This window comes from Diceros bicornis, chromosome 22 (genome assembly GCF_020826845.1).
Source record: "Diceros bicornis minor isolate mBicDic1 chromosome 22, mDicBic1.mat.cur, whole genome shotgun sequence".
Classification (NCBI taxonomy): Eukaryota; Metazoa; Chordata; class Mammalia; order Perissodactyla; family Rhinocerotidae; genus Diceros; species Diceros bicornis.
The window spans coordinates 24,432,511-24,451,529 of record NC_080761.1 but is presented as its reverse complement, the minus strand read 5'-3'; the positions used below and the strand labels follow the sequence as shown (position 1 = coordinate 24,451,529).

At 43.5% G+C, this 19,019-nt stretch overlaps 1 protein-coding gene across 1 annotated transcript in view; it reads left to right on the top strand.

Moving 5' to 3' along the window:
- Window positions 1–8,290: 8,290 nt before the first annotated feature.
- The window catches only part of PIP5K1B (phosphatidylinositol-4-phosphate 5-kinase type 1 beta), a 282,690-nt gene continuing 271,961 nt past the window's right edge, over window positions 8,291–19,019 (top strand). The window contains exon 1 of the mRNA XM_058565703.1: window positions 8,291–8,734. The gene's annotated coding sequence lies outside the window, so the exon portion shown is untranslated. The remainder of the gene's footprint in view (window positions 8,735–19,019) is intronic.

The following is a 19,019-nucleotide window of genomic DNA, read 5'->3' as shown; positions in this document are numbered from 1 at the left end:
GCCTTTCATTCTTATCACGATATCACAAATAAGCCCCTGAATATTAAATAAACCTCTTTAACCATTTCTTCTGAAAGTCTCTAGAGGAAATGCTACTATATGTCTTGGTGTGCAGAATGGTCATGAGAGAGGATTTCATCCTTACACTCGTTACTTTAAAATTAAGGACAAAAAATTGTCACATACATACACACACTGTCCCCAACCCACAGAAAATGCAAACCCAGTAGAACTTGGAGAGGACGTAGCCTGGTCCTTTGCTGCAGTCTGCCCCTCTCTCCCTACTTCATGTAGGAAAAGACAGAGAGAGTCTTACGCAGTGTGAAGAAGATGGGCAACTCTCCAACTTTTTCTACTTATATCTTCATGGTGTGGCTTTGCCTTTTGGTTTAAAGTATTTGCAAATTGCCACAGTACGGCCAACTCCCATATTTTTCTTTAAAGAGTATTTGTGCTAGAAAACCTACATCCTCTGCTTGCCCCATCCTCTTTCTCTTTCCCTCATTATAACCCGTGCCATCAGGACAGGCTGGCTGTACATAGAGCTATGACTTATGTTTCTTTTCATCTTTTTTTTCTTCCCAAAGGCTGCAGAGTTTCCAGTGGCAGCAACTTCAAAAGCTGATTGCAGATTCCATTTTCTCCCATGATAATGGAATCAATAGCACTCTCCTCCTGGCAAGAGCTTCAGAAGAGACTTCTTTTTGCACTTGCTTCAAGTGTTCAATTTTCTGTAACAATATAGGCTGTTGACTCTTTATGCTCCCATGTATGTCCAGAAACCCTTTCAAGACAGCAATGCCGTACAAAACTACACACATACAACAGGCTGCTTCCAATCTAAAAATCCAGGGAAAACACCAGAATACAAGCATAGGAGAGTAAATCTGACTACTGAAGACTTTCTCTCCTAAACCTCCAATCATAGCTGCGCAATAATAAACTTAAGATGAATGATTTGTCTTTAATTCAGTGCACTGGGGAGAGAATATAGTGCTCGCTGACACCCATGCTCTCTTCTTCTTCCAGGGCACAGTGCTTAGACATATTTTTCCAGGCTTCTTGCTGGTAGATGGGACCGTGGACTGAGTTCTGGCCAGTGGAATGTGGGTGGATGTGATGTTTGCCATTTCCATACCTGGCATCTTAAATCCTTTACTGTCTCTTTCAGTTCACCAGGGATTTTGGAGGCCACTTATTGACGATAATGGTGCCACAAGATGGAAGGACCAAGGGTGCCTGAATGACTGCATGAAGATAACCCCACCACAGAACCTTTTTGAACAGAGACATAAACAAGAAATGAATCGTTATTGTACTAATCCACATTAATTGAGGATTGAAGATTGTATCTTACAGCAGTTTGCATATCTTGATTAATACATTTCCTTCTTTTATCCCCCGCTCCAGCAAAATATTCTAGGTTGCTGTGACAGCTTGTGGACAGTGTCTTTAAAGGGGTATCAGAATAAGAGGTCCATTTTGTTAGCAAAGCATTCAAATTCAAATATCACCAAGAGGAGAGGCTTGCTAGTAAGGTTCTGCCTAAATGGTTCCAAGTCTAGGAAAGCCCCTAAAATTTTTGAGAAATAAAAGCAAAAATCAGCACTGTCTTCCTGGTGCATTCACGTGGTGAGGTGTCACAGAGGACTTGTGAAATCTAATGGGGGCTTCACTGGTTGACTAAGTTAACGTTCACTTCTCTTCAGCAAGTATTTATTGTGTTGTTAGCATCATGCACACCACCTTCCTTCAGAAAGCAAAGCTGGAAAACTGCAAGTCTTGGCCCTGGAAGCGGCCCCTCCATACAAGGTAGGAGCTCATCTTGCTCACTGTAAGTACCCGAGCCCTTCTCAAGTGGCTACAGGAAGGTGTCAGCTATGCTGATATCTTGAGTGGCCAACTATTGCCTCTATTTAGGAAGCTCGAGTGTCTTTGTTGAATTCATTACTTTCCTTCTTTTTCAGCCTTCCCAGTAGCCTCCATTATTTCTTGGTATTCTTTCAAGATTGCTCACCCTTTTATTGTGACCCATTTGATGTTAAATGTGTTCACTATTGATGAGAAATTTTTTTAAGGTTTTAAGAAGGTAGAAAACAAACTGAGTATTTCACATATTAGAACAAAGAAGGCTTTGGCATGAAAAACCTATGCTGAGTCATGAAGAATCTGGGGCCCATTCTGCTGATCTCCTCCTGCTCTGGGGATAAGATGGCAGCTCTGGGTTTTATTGCTGGTTCTGCCACTGGTTTCTGTGACTTTAGGTAAATTATTTCAACATGTTGTTCCTCGAGGTATAAAATTGCAGTAGATTTTATGAAGTTTTGAGGAACACTGCTGACTCATTTCTGCCTCCTTCCCCTACTTCAAGCTTTTAAACCAGCCACTTCAACCAAGTGGGGGTTTCTTTCTTTCATATGAAGACATTGACTTTCAGCTTCCTTAAAACCCAAGTTCAGACTTGATATACAAAATGTATGTATAAATTTTACATGCCTTTAGGATGCTTTCTGAAATGCAGCTTGATTCTCTGTGCTATCCTACCAATTCTCTATTTTTTTCCTTCTTTTTCCCCTCCATTCTGAAATTCTCTCACTTCTTGTTCACTTTTCAAATCAAACACTGTTATGTTTATGTTGTTTTTGTAACTTCTGGGCAAAGTGAAAGTTCACCTCAAAAAGGTGTGTGTGTGAGTCTGTTTGTAACAAGAAAAAGATGTTGAAGAGAAAAGGAGTGACTGAACTCAACAGAAAACAAATTGTACAGGCTGGCAGAAATTAGACTAGAAGCTTTAATGGCATATGCATTTTTCAAAATGCGAAAACAACATCACATCAAAAAATTTTTAAAATCTTAGAATTCTCCCACCCTAGCACAAAACTTTAATTTTTAATTGTTCTCTTTCAAGAGTTATTCATGTACCTATTTTTTCACATAATTATAATCTCAAGCATATAATTTTGTATTTTGGTATGAATTTGTTAGGGAAACACTTATTAGCTCTTTTTCATATTTCTTAAACAAGTTACCAGGTATTTTGGAGAACGTTTTTAGGGTCAGACCTGTATGCCTGCTAACACTGGGCTTCCAGTTTTCATATTGTTTCTGGCTGAAGAATGTAAACATCATCTAGTCTTGAGGAGAGCTAGGATGATGCTAACCTCTGGACAAAGAATAATGAGTTAAATAGGGCTTGCAGCTGGTAGTGTTGCATGTTTTCTAATTTAAAAAAAAAAAAAAACTTGGGAAAAAAGTACTGAGGTACTGGGAATTGCTTAAGGGTTATCTCGAGATATCTGGGCACCACTTGTAAAGGGTTCCGAGTCCTTAATATTCAACACCCTTGAAGCCTTGCCACTGATTGTGTTGCAGAAGGTGTCTAAGGACAATAGACTGTTAGGCTTGTAAGTGATCTTTTGGAGCATCTTGTCCAACACTCTCATGATACAGACAAGAATCTGAATCCAAGGAAGCTGACGCAAAAAGAGAATGCAGACTTCACTGCTGCAGGGACAGAGCTGGGATGAGAAAGCAGGAGGAACCAGGTGATGGATAGGATTAAGGATAAAAAGATGCAGCAGGAAAAGAACGCAAAGCTAGAGAAAAGAGAAGATGGTACAGAGGAGAAAGAAGAGAAGGAAGGGAATTGGGAGTGAGGCGTTCAAGCCTTTGCTAAACTGAAGAGCAAACTTGAACTTAGAGCACATCATGTCCCAAAGTAAACTGTTCTTCTGAAACTAGCATCTCAAGTTATACAGGAGAGTCAGCTAAGCACGCAGCTTTTCTTGTCTGCTTAGAAATGAAGTCTCTAGAAAGAGAAGGCAATGTGGTGAACAATGATCCCTCAGGAATTATGAAGGATGCAGGCTCTACTTTTCTACTGTTTGATGTCCACGGAGGCAATGCATGCCTTTCATTTGGATTCTTGGAGTTTTTTTCTAGTTAAAGAATAAATGTCAGATGAACTGCTAGAAGTACCTATAGCTGACCAATGCTCCACAAATTCCTTTGGGCAACTCCTTTCGGGATATCTATTGGACTTCAGTTTGCCCTTGAGACATCACTAAAGAAAAGTTAAATATGTGTTAGCAACATAGAGAATCTCAATCTCCCTCATTTCATAGAAAGGTCCAGAAAGGATTTGTAACTAGCCCAAAATCCCATAGCTTAGAAGAATGTATCTATTGTGGAATAACAACCACCCCAAATCTTAGCAGGTGAGGTGGTCTCCCAAAATGGCTGCTATCAGGCCATTTTATTCCTGTACATACATGCTGCCCCTCAAATCAAAAGGTAGAGTCTATTTCCCCTCCTTTTGAATCTGGTCGGTCTTGTGACTTGCTTTGACCAATAGAATGAAGCAGAAGTAACGTTCTCGAACTTCCAAGCTCAGTCCTTAAGAGAACTGGCAGCTTCTAGTTCCTCCCTCCTGGAAGCCAGCTGCCACGTAAGCAGTCCGACTACCCTGCTGAAAGGACCACAATGTGAGGAAGCCCAAGCTAGCCACCTGGACTGAGAGAGGTCGTGTGGAGGCAGAGTGAGATACCTGTCGTGTGAGTGAAAACTTCTCAGACCTTCCAGTTCAGCCCAGCTGCCAGCAGCCACCTGAATACAGCCAAGTGAGTGACCCCAGCCAACGCCTAGCTGAGCCCAGTTGACCCACAGAATCATGAGAATTAGTAAACGGTGGTTGTTTTTGGCTACTAGTTTTGGGGTGGTTTGTTATACAAGAACAGATAACTGAAGCAGTAGCTTAAAGCAGCAACCACGTATTATTATTTCTCATCAATATGAGTTGGGTGGGTGGTTCTGTTGATCTGGACCAGGCCTGGCTGATCTCATTTGGACTTGTACCCCTGCAGTCAACTGAGGGCTGGCTGGTCAAGGATGGCCTCAGCCGTGATGACTCAGCTGTGTTCTACAGGGTCTTTCACCCTCCACTGGGCTGCTTCTCCTGGTGATGGTGGAATTCCAAGAATGGAAGCAGAAAGGCACAAACTTTTTAAAAAGCAGACTTTATTTTTTAAAGTAGTTTTAGGTTCACAGCAAAATTGAGAGGAAAGTACAGAGATTTCCCATATATGCCCTGCCCACACACATACATAGCCTCCCCATTATCAATATTCTCCACCAGAGTGGGGGATACATTTGCTACAACTGACGAACCTACATTAACACATCATTATCACCCAAAGACCATAGTTTACATTAGAGTTCACTCTTGGTGTTGTAAATTTTATGGGTTTGGACAAATATATAATAACATGTATCTACCATGATAGTATTATACTATACTAGAGTAGTTTCACTGGCCTAGAAATGCTCTGTGCTCTGCCTCGTTCATCCCTTCTTTCTTCCTAACCCCTGGCAACCACTGATCTTTTTACTGTCTCCATACTTTTGCCTTTTCCAGAATGTCATATAGTTGGAATCACACAGTACGTAGCCTTTTCAGATCAGCTTCTTTCACTTAGTAACATGCATTTAAGTTTCCTCCATGTCTTTCCATGGCTTGATAGCTCATTTCTTTTTAGTGCTGAATAATATTGGATGTGGATAAACCACAGTTTATTTATCCGTTCACCTACTGAAGGACATCTTGGTTGCTTCCAAGATTTGGCAATTATGAATAAAGCTGCTATAAACATCCATATGTAAGTTTTTGTATGGAAGTAAGTTTTCAACTCCTTTGGGTAAATACCAAGGAGCACAATTGCCGGATCATATGGTAAGAGTATGTTTAGTTTTGTAAGAAACTACCAAACTGTCTTCCAAAGTGGCTGTACCATTTTGCATTCCCACTAGCAATGAATGAGAGTTCCTGTTGCTCAACAACCTCGCCAGCATTTGGTGTTGTCAGTGTTCTGGATTTTGGAAATTTTAATAGGGTGTAGTGGTATCTCATTGTTGCACCAACATTTTTCAAACCTTCATTTACCTCAAGGGTTCCACTGGCCAAAGTAAATCATATGGATGAGCCCAGAGTGGGAGGGGATACACAGTTGGAGGGAAAGGACCTGGATAATGGGAGGTCATTAAATGGGGCAATTAATGCTATCAAATCTACTACAAGGAATCTATGCATGTTTCTCATAGGGGTGTATTAAATAGCATTATTAAGATTTTGGACTAAGATCTGGAACCAATTGGCCAAGTCGCTATTGCTAGTGATATTGAGGTTGTTTTCATCTCTAATAGAGGGTGATTTTCCCAAATTCCTGTTGATAGATTTAGAGATAGAATCGGGAAGAAATATCAGGTCTCATACTATGTGATCCCTTGTTCCATTAATTCACAATAATGATCTTAGGGCTCTTGTAGAGTTCCTTAGAATCCTGTTTAACAGAGTAATAGAGTTAGCTCTCTATATAGCCAGTGGGCAGTCTATCTGTGACTTCTCTCTGGAAACCTACGGCTGGTTAGCATCTGTGCTTTACAGAAGGAAGTCAATCAGGCTCTTAATGGAAAAGGAGGGCTGTGTGGGCATACCTATGCGTGCAGTTGTATGTAATGTGTGTGACCACCTCTGATCCACTGTGATTTAAGTTTGGCTTTACCTGTTTTCACCTCCTCTGCATTCCCAGGAAATACTGAGAACTGACTTTGCATTTTCACTTATCACTACCTCTCTGGGAAACAGATTCGATTTCCACTCCTTGGATTTCAAGGCAGACATCTGAGGACCAGAGAAGGGGAGACAGGGATTACCATTCCCTGATCCCAGCCAGCCTGCTACAGAGAGCGGTGTGGTGCTGCCCCCTACACAGTCACTCACACCAGGCAGATGACCGGTTCTTTGATCAGTTCCTCTTTCCTCCATTGCCCCCTCTATCGACCCCATCTTGAACTTTGTTAATCCAGCGTTTCTGTTATTTATTGTTCAGGAATTGGGAGTCAAGGAACCTGTGTTCTGGCCCTTAGGTCACTTAATGTCTTTGGGTCTTAGTTTTCTCATCCGTAAAGTGAGCGAGCTGGACTAGATGTGTGTTCCTGCTCTGAGCTTTGAAGAGTCTACGATGCCAGGATAAAACCAGACGCAAGTCACAAGGTCCTGAACAAGTGAAGACCAACTCCCAGTAAGGGCCAGACACATCTGGAAAAAGCAGGCTGGAAAAACAGCCTAAGAATAGTAGATATGTGAGTTACCAGGGAATTATTGCATTCCATTCTGAGCTGCTATTAAACCACAACAAACTTACCCAAAGTGGAGGGTGAGAGGTACAAAAAGATTTCAAAACTAAAAAGACCTGTTCCCTTTGCTGAGAACTAAGCAAGTAGCCTTTCAAAAGGAAATTCACTTTGGCTCACCAAGCCAGGGATATCTGAGGATTAGGACCATGAAATGTTGGTCTTCCTCAGACAGAATGTAGCCCACGTTTTCCCTCAGTGGTTTGTTTGTTTGTTTGTTTTTTGAAAGAAGGGTAAGGTGGAAGGAAGTGATGAGGCTGAGAAATACCACTTGCTTCGATTCAGCTGGGAGAGATCCGTTACCTCTCGGTTCCTATTAAGTAAGTTTTGCTACAGCTTCCAGAACAGCATTCTTCCAAGAGATTCCTACAGATCTGGCCCTACCCTCTCTTCTCCTCTCCACTAACATCAGGTGAGATTACAAGTGCCCCCACGCCCACTCGGCGCGCTCAGTACAATTTAGTTCCCACTCCATTCACTCTTGACGTCCCTCCAGTCTTCTCTCCTGGGACCCCCTCGCCAACCTACCCGACCTGTTGGGTAGGTCTTACGTCCTGGGCACACCTGCAGATCTTAGAAAGGGAGACACCGTCGCCTTGGAATCCTAGCCTGTCCCTTCCTGGTGGAGGGGGCACCTACGCTTAGGTGCGGGCTTCGCCGCAAGTCGAGTCCAGCGGGCAGGCGACTTGGCGTTGGCGAGCTCAGAAGCCTTAGGAAGGGGGAAGCCCTATCCCAAACACAGCCCTATGTAGCGGGGCTGCAAGACTTTGAGAACCGCCGGGAAGCCCTTGGCGAGCCTTAGAGGAACTGACCAAATCGAGGGGCCCCTCCGCTCTCCGTCCTGGGCACCCCGGGGCATGACAGAGCACCGTGTCTCCACGCACCGACTCGGGGGCCCGGTCCCACTCCGGCGGAGGTTCCCACCGCTGCTGCTGCTGCAAACCGGTCTGGCTTCTCTGCAGGGCGTGCGGGGATGGAGCAAGGGGGTGGAGAGAAAAGGGGAAGAGCCTGGCGGCCGGCAGGCGGGGCCTGCAGCCTCCCCGAGCCGCGGCAGCCTCCGCGCAGACTGCTCTCTCTGCGCCTCGCTCAGCCTCGGGCGCGCAGTGCGCCGGGACCCGCACCCGCGCCCCGAGCCCGGGGCGCTGCTGCTCCTTGGCCCCCGGTCCCCGAACGCGCCGCGGCGAGGCTACGCCGGGCCCTAGAGCCGCTCGCAGCTGCTGGGGCTTTGGCGGCCGCCGGCTCCTCTTTCTGGCCGAAGGACTGGCGGAGAAGGAAGGGGAAAGCGAGGACACACACACTCGCCGCGGCGCGCGCGCATTGCACACTCGCAGCCGCGCGTCCGGGCCGAGTTTGGCCGCAAGGCTCGGCCCCGGCACCTGCCGGCTCCCGGCGCTGCTCCCCGCCCTCGCCCACGCCCCGCCGACCCTCCCGCCCCTGGCCTGCACCGCTCTCCCTTCGCTGGGGGAAGCAACAACATCCCGATAACTTGCAGACTGTGGCGCAACTGGTCTCGACAGGGGAGGCGCCCGAATGTTGCCCGGGTGAGGTAAGTTTCCTGCGCGTCCCTGGCCCCTCCTCCCTCGACCCTCTTCTGAGCTTGGGCTTGGGGATCCTGGGTCTTTGATGAATCCTGGCGGCCTCTCTGCGCTCCCACTTTGTCCGTCTTGTGCTGGGGGTAGGGTAGCGGGGCTGCGTGTTGCCACCGAAGCGGGACCATCATTCCACGGGGGTCACGGCTGCGCGCTCCCCGCGGGCAGCCACCCGCTCGCCACCCGATCCCCGGGGCCGCAGTGACACTCGGGGATCACTCTGGGCTCACTTAAGCGGGAGCCCCCTCCTCTTTTAAGGGCAACTAGCTGAGTTTGGCAGCAGCAGGAGAGATCTCCCACCACCCTTCCCGGGAATTAAACAGCGGTGAACTTGTTAGGCGCCCTTGGGATCTCCAGAGGGGCTTGCAAGTCGGTGTTCTGGTCATTTCTGGCGCTGGAGCCGGATTGAACAGGTGCGGTACGGTTCCAGCCTAAATGCAGCAACAGACTTCTGCGTTTCCTCTGCTTTCCTCCCCCAGCCCCGTCAACGTGACGCTTCAACAGCTGGGGCGGGGGGGTGGGAATGTGGGGGCAACGGAGAGGGAGAATGCCAGGGTTTGATTTGCCAGGCCGGTGCCAGGAGTCGTCAAAAAAGAAGACGACAAGTGTCTGCTTCTCTCTCATCTATGCAGATGAGCTTGTTGTCATTTCTTATCCCCCCAGCTTGTGTCTGGTGCCCGGCGTGGTTGGGTAGAAACCTGTTCCAAAGAAGTTGTTTGGATAGGCTGATGAATTCATTCATCTGATCCACTGAAATCAGGGCTCTCAACAAGGAAATGTTAGTTACTCTGATGCTTTTGAAAGGCAGAGTGTTGCAGACCAAAAAATCACCATCCCCCCCCCCCCCCCATCTTTCTATGATGTTCTCAGCCTGCTGGAAGCCCTAGCTCTAAGGTGAATGACCCTTAACGGATAGTTGTATTAGTCTTTTGCAAAGAAGTGGTCCCCCCGTCTGTACTCCTGAGTGACCATGTGGGGAACCCCTGTTGCCCCTCGGTGAAAAACATCCACCAGACATCTCTCTTGTTCTGTGGAAAGACTGAATGTTCTGCAGTTGTCAGAGTGGAGAAAAGCTGAAGGGCTGGTTTCATTACCACTCTAATGTGATGAAGTAGAATAATGTTCATGGAAGCTTTTGTCAGAGCATTCCCAGCTGAAAGAAGGCCCTGGAAGACAACCTTTCTCAGCCAAGTCCATGCCGGTGGGAAGTTGAGTAAGCATCATGCATGATCTCTGAGCTGAGGGAAGTGGTGCATTCTGTGTCCAGTGATGTGAGTGGAGAGTTATGAGGACCGATGAAAAAACTGGCCGGTCTGAGACTGATACATAATGACATCTTAGTTGAGAAGGAAAGCTGGTAAGAACTGAATATAAAACCATGTTACTTTTTTGACCAAATTAAGAAGACTAAAGGGATTTAATAATAATACCTTATATTTGCATCAATGCTTGCTATGTGTAAATGCTTTTCAGTATTCTCATTGAATTCCAACTATTTCTGAGGGAGGCAGGGCAAAGATTATTAACCATGTATTCACAGGAGGAACGTGAGGCTCACAGGTTCAGCGACTTAGCAAGGTAACAAATGGCTGGACTTAGAGTCACAGTCCTCGTTCTCTGAAATACCCCACACCACTCCTGTTACCACCCAGTGCTGGTTCTGTACTGGTATAAGGTTTTTACAGTGGCCAGAGTGCGTCTGCATTTATTGTGGTCTGCACAGTCGCACTGTTCACATTTGACAGATGAGAAAACTGAGGTTTAGACAAGTGATGGGTGTTTTCCGTGGTATCGTGTCTAACCTAGTGGAGTTTACAAGACTAGAAGTCCGAGCTCCTGATGTCTAGTCCCTTTGTGGGTTATGCCGTTGTTCCATTTCTGATAGCAGTGAGGACACGGTGTGGATACTGCCGTACACTAGGGGCTGTTAAGCGTGCCTGCTGGTGACCTGGGTTCTAGTTCTGGCACTGTATTTGGCTGTATGACCTGAGCCAAACCATATCACCCCTGAGCCTCAAGTCTCCCACATATAAAACAAGTTCCAATTGAATTATCCTTCTCTTTCTAGTTTTAGCATTCTATAATGCTCATCATTGTATTTATAATCCAGTGTTATTTCTATAGAGGAAAGAAAGCTTTTTACCCTGTATTAACTAAGAGATTTAGCTAATTATCTATTCCACCTGTAATTTACTCCCCCCTCTCCTTGACCACATTCCACTTAGTGAAGGGACAGAAAACCAAGTACACTTCGCTTAGCATCTATATTGTTTAGTGTTACAATTTGGCTTGGAAATATTCTGAGGAGCTGAACTACTCTAAAATACATGTCAGGGTTTACTTGAATATTCCAGACAGTCAGCTTATACTTTAGCTTTAGGGTTTGAATATAGTAAGTACTCAATAAATAGCTGTTGAATGAACGCAGGAGGTAAATGAAATGACTCATAAAGAAAACATGCTGTAAAACATAGAGAGCATCTCATCATGTAAATTCCCAACATCTGCTGACCCATGAGATTATTTACCTACAAGAGGTGTGCCCCCTGAAGCTGGCAGGCCCAGGTGCTCATTGTTGCTCTGCTTCTTGAATACGTCATATAAAGAAGAGCGTTTCTCTATGTAGCCGATAGACTCACATCTATGTCGTGCTCTTTTGCTTGCTTCCCCCCTTTGTTGTTAGTAATGTGTAGCAGGCTGAAAGATACATACCTAGAAATTGACTTGTGCGGTCTTATGAAAGAGTATGTCTTGAGATGAAGAAACCAACCACTCTTTTTTTTTTTTATTTGAGTAAATGTCAGCAGATGCTAATACTGGCTGGAGGTTTTAGAGGGGAACCTAATTAACAAAACCAATCTAGTTTCTGTTCCCTTTAAGAATCCTCTTTCTACCCCTCCCTCCTAGATACACAAAAGTAGTTTTTTTATATTTAGAAGAATGATGACAAAGAATTAGAATGGCTCTTGAGTATTATTAACAGATACACCCATTGGGGATTGAGATGTATTTCTTTCTGATAAAGAACTCAAATATTAACTAGTTCAGAGACTTTTATGGGAAGACGGCTGAGGCTTAGAGGTGAATTGACTTCTTCACGGTCACACAGATGTTTATCAGGAGGACCAGGGCGAATGGGGAAGTCTTAAGGTTCATATTCAAGGTTGTGCCAGGGTTTCTATGGTAAAGGTGTATTTTTTGACTTTTAGAAAGATAGAAGTTAACAGAAAACTTCTGTTTATTAGTAATTATTAGTGAGGCATCACATTTTTAAAAGGTTTAGTATTTATAAATTTTCTTGTCCAAGCAATACCATTAAGGAGAAAATGTTTGTTCGTGTGCATCTGTTCACTATGATTCTCTTTGCTTATGTATATCACCAGACTCAGAATTAATACTTTGCTCCAACCAGTGGTTGGAGAGGGGAAACTAGTAGAACAGAAATACAAACATATGCTGGTTTTCCAAGCTTCTCTTCTTGGTAAATAAAGCCAGAAGCCAAAGGTGGCCCTGTCATACAGCTGGTAAAGTCATAAATATGTATACATTTAATTTGCATTTTCATTTTGCTTGTACTTCTGTGGAATGGTGAGTCAGAACATTTAATATTCTGGAAAAATAATTTTTTTCCTGTGGCTACTGCCTTCATTAGTTACTCTGTAAAACATCAAGTCCTAAATGTATTTGTTGCAGAAACATGTTCTCTTTGTATCAAGTACATTAACTGGAGTTGGAAGGAGTCTTTTTATTTTTTTAGAAGCTGCCCATTTAGAACACTACATTATGTAGCTCAGCTGTTCATTTGTGGACTTATCTATGGCAGTTCTTCTAAATGCCAGGGAAATCAGGGAGGGGGGAAACCTAGCCTTTGTTTTATTTAGTTTTGTTCTTTTTGAAAATAAACATTAATCTATTGATGAAATTTTTGAAGTACTGTATAGTAAACACTTGGCTGCCATTGATGAAGTGGTTTATTCCATCAGGTTCCTTTCAGTATAAAAGCGTAGATGAAGGAAAACAGGCTTGATTTTTGTGTTTTCCATTCACAATTGTATCTACTTCTGTCTAGCTTCATGAGTGGCAAACAAAGGAGACGATTAGATACGAAAAGGTAGGAATCATACCCAAACTAGGTTACTCTTGCGAAGATTTGAAATATAGATAATAATTGGGATGTGGCTACATGTTTAATCAGCTGGCAGTGCCTTGGTATTATTATTTTAAGTTAAAACAATCTGGTCTTTGAATGGGCAACTACACGAAGTGAGTTCCTGTAGAAAATCTTCTGGGTTGTTTATGGGGCTGAATAAACAGTGGGTGAGAAGTTTGTCTTGAGGAGTTTACATAATAGTTGAGTAGTAAGTTCTTGAGACTTGTTTTCTCTAAGAGGTTTAGAAATTCAGTTGTGAAATTGTAATGAAATAGAAAGCACTGCTCCCACTAAAAGTGGGCATGTGTCTCTTTGAGTTGAGGTTCAGGCACTGATTGGAACTGCAAACACTGGGGGCCTAGGGAGTTGTAACTACCTTGAATTGAGACTAAAGACAGCACTGGAGAAAGTTCATACATTTTGTAAGAAAGAGGTGATATTTAAGTCTTTGCCCTCTAGCAGTGCTGAGCAAGAGGTTTGGCAGGAGGATAGTTATAGCTAGCCATAAAAATGTGTTTCTTTGCTTCATAGACTAGAAAAGAAACACAGTAGATTCAACACGTTGGCTAGTTGGTTTTCAACATTTAATACACACATTTTTTCTTTCTTTTTTTTTTGTAAACCATGCCCACCATCATGTTCTCTGGATCATTCAGTCATGACATTTGTTGATAAAGTAAGGAAACAAAACAGCAACCATCAAAAGCAGCAATACTGTGACCTGCTTGAGGGAGTGGTAAGCACATCATAGGTGTTTAGCTCATATTTGTCAATGGAAGAGGTTAGGCATCATGTTTTGTTTATCTTGTGTTCTTGGAATTTAGCACTATGCCTGGCAAATGGTGGGGATTTAACAAATGTGTATGGGACAATTTATACATCCAAAGGAGTATCACTCTTCAAAACCTTGGGATGTTGCATAGTTATTCGAATAATTCTATTATCTTCCAGATCATTTTAGAACATCAGGCAGGCTGATAGAGACTAGTTTCAATAGTTCATAGTGGTCCTTCATTTTTTATCATAAATGGTATTTATTTACCAGACCTCCAGCCTTCTTTTAAGCCACATGCCTAGGAGTAATTTTTTATTTTTCTTCCTTAACAGAAATAATAATCTAAATATGAAATGTGATATTCTTTTTATTATTTATAAATGCCAGCTAAACATATTTTTAAAGCACCCAAGGTAGCTTAATAGTCAGTTTGGCTCAGGCTACACAGACAAGAATGGACTTTAAGCTGCTCTAAGTTAATCAGTTTAAATGTTACCTCCTCTTGGGGCCCCCTCCAATAATCTGACCTAAAGGGGACCTTCTTCATATGTTTTCTTATCATGGTGGATACTTATTTGTTTATGTATTTCTCTTGTTTTTTTATCACCTCTGCCCAATCTCACACTCAACCCAGGATTATGAACTTTTGGAGGGTAGAGGTTGTGGTTTTTGAACACTGTTTTTCTAGTGCTTCGCTCATAGTGGGTGCCCAGTAAGTATTTAAATGAGTGGATGAATAAGTCCCATCTATTCTGTCAAGATGAACTGGGCCACCATTGAAGAGGTCCCTCAAGCTGAACACGTTCAGCTGTGAAGACAGTTCTTAAAGGCAACTCCATGAGAATGACAACCAGGTCCTCTAGGAGGAGGAAACATTGCTAGTTGAGGTGAATAAATCCTGGCACAAGTATGAAGCAATGTCTCTATTTAAAGAGTTATTCCTTTTCATTTACTCAAAAATGAATAGTAGAGAACAGATAAGTAGAAATTATCAAGCATAAAACAAAACATTCAGAACTGTTAAAATGGGATCTAAAAGACCTAAATCATAAACACATGCAATTCTTAATTAAGACATCTTGGTGAAAACATGAAAGGCAAAGCCTATGATACTTCAGGTAAAAACTTCCCAACATCAGCTGGTTTTTCTTTAAACATTAGATACATCAATAGCGGATACTAGGGAAGAAACCAGGGCAGTGCTTCTCAGGTGTGGCCCCTGGACCACCAGCAGCAGGATCACCTGAGAACTTGTTAGAAACACAAATTCTCATACCATACCTCAGGCCAACTGAATCAAACTCTGGGGATGGGGTTCAGCAATGTGAGTGTCAACAGACCTCCAGATGGTTCTGATACACACTCGATATTGGCAGGAAATGTTGAATCTATTGCTCAAAGTATAAGCCTCCTGAGTGCTCACTATGCCCTGGGGGAATCCCGGGGTGTGTGGAGGGGGTACCATCTGCCTGCTCCACCAGAAATACCAGGCGAGAAATAAAACCAGTCTTGGCTTTTCTTAGGGCTGAGTGGATCACAAGAGAACAAGTTCACATGACTGGATTGGGTATCTAGGACTTTAGATGGTACCAAAAAGCTCTTGAGGGCCAGCCCCGTGGCTTGGTGGTTAAGTGCACGCGCTCCGCTACTGGTGGCCCTGGTTCGGATCTTGGGCGCACACCTACGCGCCGCTTCTCCAGCCATGCTGAGGCCGCGTCCCACCTACAGCAGCTAGAAGGATGTGCAACTATGACATACAACTATCTACTGGGGCTTTGGGGTGGGGGGGAAGGAGGAGGATTGGCAATAGATATTAGCTCAGAGCCTGTCTTCCTCAGCAAAAAGAGGAGGATTAGCATGGATGTTAGCTCAGGGCTGATCTTCCTCACAAAAAAAAAAAAAAAAGCTCTTGATAGTCACTGGCCCTGCCAAGTGATGGGTACTCTCAGGATTGGGAGATGTACCAGGGCATGTGGGTGATGAGGGGTAAGACACGCTCCATGCATAACTTATGGTTGGGTGTTGCTTCAGTAGGATGCCAGGTGGAGGAATGATTCGAGAGCTAGTGGTTGTCCAGGAAGAGGAAACAGTGGTTTTCTGACAATTCTCAGAATACTTAAGTCAATTCAACATACTAGATATTGATGGACTCTTGGCCAGTAGAGTACCAGGTGCTATGGGGTATACAAACAAGTATGAACATGGTTCTGGGTCTACTTTACTGAGAACTTACTCTTTTCCAGGCACTTCTCACATGCTGTTTCTTTTCATCTTCACCATGCTCCTGAAGGTGGGCCACAGCATCCTCACTGACAGAGGAGGAAAGGGAAGCCTAGTCAGGTTAGGTATGTGTTCATGAGCACAGAGCCAGTAAGGGATGGTTCCAACCCTGACTTTTCTGATTTTAAAGGCCATGTTCTTTTCTCTGCTTCATGTGGTTGCACCTTAAAATGTAGTTTTGGAATAAGAGTTTGAAAAAGGCAAACATAAGTGAATCTAAAATTTGTATCTCCATCCCAGGCCTCTCTGTGAGCTCTAAATTACATAAGTGACATTGCACTTGGAGATCTCAAAGGCATCTCAAATTTTACATGTCTAAGACCAGAACTGTGATCTTTTCTCTCCATACCTGGTCCTCTGGCAGGGTTGCCTAGCTTTGTGATGGGCACCACTTGCCACTGCCTTGCACGAGGCAGAGACTTGGGAGCCATCCTTGACCCCATCCTTTTTGTCCACTGCATCTAATCCATCACTCATTTCTATTGATTTTTGCTTCCTGAATATCTCCCCCATCTGTCTGCTTCTCATTGTTTCTGCTGATTCTGTCCTAGTCCAGCTTCTCATCTCTTTGCTGGATTCTAGCCATAGCCTCGCTGAGCTTCTGAGTCCACTCTGGCCTTCCTCTAATCCATCATCTATACCACAGCCAGAGCGATTCAGATGGCTGGAGAGGACCCTAGACTCTGCTGGCCAGATCTTCACCTCCCACACCCAGCCAAGCCCTCAGGGGAGCAGACTCATTCTGGCCTCTGGGGCTCTCCAGGTTGGTGGCCTTTTGCACAGAACACGTGCGTGCATAGTCTCTGAGGATTTGCTCTTCCAAACAGCTTCCTACTCGGATGCTCTTGCTCTCCTGGAGTGCAGTTAGGCCACGGTCGTAACTACAGTCGGCTGCTCTTAACAGATGAAGACTCCATTGTGGTCCTAGGACCTGCCCGACCCACCCCAATAGCATAAGAGGCAGGATTGTGGGATCGTATAGAAACTAGTTAATGTAATTTGGCCTAAGCTCAGCTTGCATTTAATCTTTGCACATGGCTTTTTCAGTTACTCAGTGTCACTTGAACTGTAAATAAGAGAAAAGTACCCAAGTACCATAAACTGAGTGTCTTATAAACCACAGAAATTGATTTCTCACAGTTCTGGAGGCTGGAAGTCCAAGATCCGAGTGCCAGCCTGGTCGAGGTTTAGTGAGAACCATCTTCCAGGTTGCAGACTGCCTACTTCCCATTGTATCCTCACATGGCGGAAAGAGGGCAAGAGAGTTCTCTGGGGTCCCTTTTATAAGAGCATTAATCTCATTCATAAGGGCCCCACTCTCATGACCTAATTACCTCCCAAAGGCCTCACCTCCTTATACCATCACTGAGGGTTAGGATTTCAACATATGAATTTTGGGGGGACATAAACATTCAGTCATACATTCATCAAGATTGTACAATCCTTTACGGCCAAGTCAGTGCCCTTTAAGAAGCACGTTCTTTGTTGAAACCTAGTATAAACATGAACATATAAATAATATATTCATAATGAAGGTTTTGTGGAGCAATACTTAGCTATACTACGTGAGATATGCTCTGGTATTTCTTGATACGTTCCCTATCACCTCCAGCCTTTGCCAAACACTAGTCATGATCCACCAGATTGATTTTACTCCCCATTGATGGGCTGAAACCTGCAATTTGGAAAGCACAAATCTAATCTGTTGTCCCCTCCGGTGCTGCCTGTGCAGGAGCTCAGACCAGAGGCATGCATTTATTGAGGAGCTGACCGTGACTCCTCATCCAGTGCTCTTTCTACTCCTGTGGGTTCATGGTGGGTTGTGAGTTAACAACTCCATAAGGCTCCCCATGCAAAATTTTAATTTCTATCAAGAAGGCATCATGAAATTTGGAGAGTAGGCATCTGATAGAACTTGGAGTTGGGGAAAAGTAAGTCATAGGGCCGCCTTGTCTGTTATACAGGATAAATAGGCTATAATGATGAAACGTGGCCTTTAAACAGAGGCATGTCTATATTCTTTCATATAATGCTCACCCTAAAGTTCATACTAATTTATTTTAGTGAGAACCTAAACACTGTTAAGGACAAAAAAAAACAAACCCTTACTTCAAAAATATGTCAAGAACAATTTGACAGCATTTTTTTTTTTCCCTGCCTGAAATTCATTGAGACATCAGGCTTGCCCATTTTAATTGACCATTTGAGCGCAAAATGAAAGGAGCTTAAAACAGGGAGCTCTTGACTACTTAGAACTTTGGGGCAGGCTGTTTTACTTCTAGAATAAATTTCCTGATTGCTAAGGGTTTGTTTGCTCCTTTAAGTGTCAAAATTTATTATGGCCAATTTTTGTATAGAAAATTTCCCCAAAGTTGTCACACCCTTCCCTGATTCTTTAAAAGATTCTATCAAACAGACTGTGTCTTTTATGCTATAATGTGATAGCTCTTGGATCCATTCTGGGATGGAGGGCTCCTTGCCCCTATACTAAATGGCCCCACTTTGCTATTTTTGAAAAGCTTATCTGCCTTTTCTTGATTATTTTTATTTTTTTATTTTTTGGCCCTGTGGCTTTCAGCTGTGATAGCCCCTTCACTCGTTTTTTGCTATTGAGAACCTGTTGTGGTCTTGGGAGCCAGGTAACACCCATATTATCTGAATTATGTTTCACAGATAGACTCATATTATGCATTGAAATTGAAAATTTTTTTAAAAGAAAAAAGCAGTTTTTGAGGGAGGGCCTTGAGTTCTATTTGTAAAGCAAGCAAGCTTTAATTCTTTCTCGTTCACTTAGTTCTTTGGCCAATAAAGAGCATCTTTTTCTTACATCTTGTTTTTGGCCTGTTCAGATAAATTGCTACCTTTTTAGGCTGAGATATTCATGGTTTCTCTTTTCTTTTTATAAAATATTTATGTGTTTACTACATTGTGGTCTAAAGCACTGTTTCCTAGACTTTTCATTTAACTTAAACAGAGTGGTAATTTATGGGTGTTTTGGTGTCAGTTGCATTTTTAATGTTTTCTGTCTTTAGAGGTT